We start from the raw sequence: 3,909 nt of genomic DNA on the forward strand, positions 1-3,909 counted from the left end.
GGAATGGATGATTCTTCTTTGGCCCTTGTTTGGTACAGTTTCATTTCCAAGTCGTGTATAGGCTTTATAGTTTCTAAGGACAAGGAGATATCTGTCTGTCTGTCTCTCTCTCTCTGTCTCTCTCTCTCTGTCTCTCTCTCTCTGTCTCTCTCTCTCTCTCTCTGTCTCTCTCTCTCTGTCTCTCTGTTTTGCTCTCTCTCTGTCTCTCTCTCTCTCTGTCTCTCTGTCTCTCTGTCTCTCTCTCTCTCTCTCTCTCTCTCTCTCTCTCTCTCTCTCTCTCTCTATATATATATATATATATATATATATATATATATATATATCTTTTAAAACTTCCCAACAAAGAAAACCCAAGACAAGATGGCATCACTAAAAAATTCTACCAAAAATTAAAGGAAGAATTAACTCCAGTCTTCCTCAAACTCTTTCAAAAAAGTGAGGACAAGGGAACACATCCAACTCATTCTATGAAGTTATCATTACACTGATACCAAAGCCAGACAAAGACACTACAAGAAAAGAAAACTAGGGATTAACAATCCTAGTGAACAGTGATGCAAAAATTCTGAACAACACAGTAGCAAACTGAATTGAATAGCACATTAAAAGGATTATGTACCATGACCAAGTAGGATTTATTCCTGGAATGCAAGGATGGAGCAATATATTAAAATCAATCAATATAATACAAGACATTAACAGAATGAAGAACAGAAAAAACACATGATCTTCTCAACTGATGCAGAGAAAACACTTGACAAGATCTAACACTTCGTCATGGTAAAGAAAAACAAAAACACTCTGCAAAGTAGGAATATAAGGAAACTATTTTCATAGTAAACTATCAACATGATAAAAGCCATATATGAAAAGCCCACAGCAAATATTATGCTCAGGGTTGGAAGATTGGAAAGCTTTTCCTCTAAGAACAGGAACAAGACCAAGATGCCCACTCCAATTACCTCTATTCAACACAGTATTAGAAGTTCTAGCCACACAAGTAAGCAAGAAAAAGAAGAAATAAAAGGTATACAAATGGGAAAGGAAGAAGTAAAATTATCTCTATTTGCAAATGACATAAATTTTTTATGTGGAAAACCCTACGTTTTATGTGATTCCACACACAAAACGTTAATACTAATAAAGAAATTCAGCAAAGTTGCAGGATACAAAATGCATAAACAAAAAAATATTTAAAATGGCAATAACTATGTACTTATCAATCATCACTTTAAATGTAAATGGTTTAAATGCTCCAATCAAGAGACATAGGGTGGCTGAATGGATAAGAAAGCAAGACCCTTGTATATGCTGTATACAAGAGACTCACCTCAGATCAAAAGACACACACAGGCTAAAAGTGAAGGGTTGGAGTAAGATATTCCATGCAAATGGAAATGAGAAAAAAGCTGGAGTTGCAATACTTATCTCTGACAAAATAGACTTTAAAATGAAGAAAATATTAAAAGACAAAGATGGACACTATATAATAATAAAGGGATCAATTCGACAAGAGGATATAACCCTAGTAAACATCTATGCACCCAACATAGGAGCACCTAAATATATAAAACAGATATTGACTGACATAAAGATGGAGATCAACAGTAACACTATCATAGTAGGGGACTTCAACACACCTCTGACAACAAGGGACAGGTCTTCCAGACAGAAAATCAATACGGAAACAACAGCCTTAAATGACACATTGGACCACTTGGATTTAACCGATATTTTCAGAGCATTCCACCCCAATGCTGCAGAATACCCGTTCTTCTCAAGCGCACATGGAACATTCTCCAAGATAGACCATATGTTAGGCCACAAAGCAAGTCTGGATAAATTTAAGAAAATTGAAATCATACCAATTGTCTTCTCTGACCACAGTGCTATGAAATTAGAAATGAACTACAGGAAAAAGACTGGAAGACACACAAATTCATGGAGGCTGAATAATATGTTACTAAATAATGAATGGGTCAAACAGGAGATCAAGGAAGAAATCAAAAGATATCTCGAGACAAACGAAAATGAAAATACAACAACCCAAAATCTATGGGATGCCGCAAAAGCAGTCCTAAGAGGGAAGTTCATAGCACTGCAGGCCTACCTAAAGAAATAAGAAACATCACTAATCAACAGTTTATCTTCACACTTAAGGGATCTGGAAAAAGAACAACAAAATAAGCCCAAAGGGAGTACAAGGAAGGAGATAATAAAGATCAGAGCGGAAATAAATGAAATAGAAACCAGAAAAACAATACAAAAGATCAATGAATCCAAGAGTTGGTTCTTAGAGAAGATAAACAAAATTGACAAACCTTTAGCCAGACTCATTAAAAAAAAGGGAGAGAGGACCCAAATTAATAAAATCAGTAATGAAAGAGGAGAAGTGACAACAGACACCGCAGAGATACAAAAAATCCTAAGAAATTACTATGAGCAACTGTATGCCAACAAATTTGACAACCTGGAAGAAATGGACAATTTCCTAGATGCATACAACCTCCCAAGGCTAACTCAAGAGGAGACACAAAACCTGAATAGACTGATTACCACCAAGGAAATTGAATCAGTAATCAACAATCTCCCAACAAACAAAAGCCCTGGACCAGATGGCTTTACAGGTGAATTTTACAGAACGTTCAAAAAAGAATTGTCACCTATTCTCCTCAAACTCTTCCAAAAAATCCAGAGGGAGGGAAGACTCCCAAACACTTTTTACGAAGCCACTATCACCCTGATCCCAAAATCAGACAAAGACACCACAAAAAAAGAAAACTACAGGCCGATATCGCTAATGAACATAGATGCAAAAATCCTCAACAAAATACTAGCAAACAGAATTCAGCAATATATTAAAAAGATTATACACCATGATCAAGTGGGATTCATCCCTGGTATGCAAGGGTGGTTCAACATCCACAAATCAATTAATGTGATACACCACATTAACAAAATGAAAAATAAAAATCATATGATCATATCAATTGACGCAGAAAAAGCATTTGATAAAATTCAGCAGCCATTCATGATAAAAACCCTTAAGAAAGTGGGAATAGAGGGACCATATCTCAACATAATAAAGGCCATATATGATAGACCCACAGCTAACATCATACTCAATGGGGAAAAACTAAAACCATTCCCCTTAAAATCAGGAACAAGGCAAGGCTGCCCACTTTCTCCACTTCTATTCAACATAGTTCTGGAAGTTCTAGCCACAGCAATCAGACAAGAAAAAGAAATAAAAGGCATCCAAATCGGTAAGGAGGAAGTAAAACTGTCATTATATGCAGATGATATGATACTATATTTAGAGAACCCTAAAGACTCCACCAAGAAACTATTAGAGCTGATAGATGAATTTAGTAAAGTAGCAGGATACAAAATTAATATTCAGAAATCAGTTGCATTTGTATATACCAATAATAAAACATCAGAAGGAGAAATTAAAAAAGCAATTCCATTTACAATTGCTCCAAAGACTATAAAATACCTGGGAATAAATTTAACCAAAGAAGTAAAAGATCTGTACTCAGAAAATTATAAGACACTGAAGAAAGAAATGAAAGAAGATACAAATAGATGGAAACACATACCATGTTCATGGATAGGAAGAATTAATATAGTTAAAATGTCCATACTGCCTAAGGCAATATATATATTCAACGCAATTCCTATCAAACTACCAATGACATTTTTCACAGAAATAGAACATATAATCCTAAAATTTATATGGGATAACAAAAGACCCCGGATATCTTCAACAATCTTGAGAAATAAGAACAAAGTGGGAGGTATAACAATACCTGACTTCAAATTATACTACAAGGCTACAGTAATCAAAACAGCATGGTACTGGCATAAAAACAGACCCATAGATCAATGGAACAGAATAGAGAGTCC

The sequence above is a fragment of the Rhinolophus sinicus genome, chromosome 2 (assembly GCF_057876585.1).
Source record: "Rhinolophus sinicus isolate RSI-liver-muscle chromosome 2, RSI-T2T, whole genome shotgun sequence".
NCBI classification, from domain to species: domain Eukaryota; kingdom Metazoa; phylum Chordata; class Mammalia; order Chiroptera; family Rhinolophidae; genus Rhinolophus; species Rhinolophus sinicus.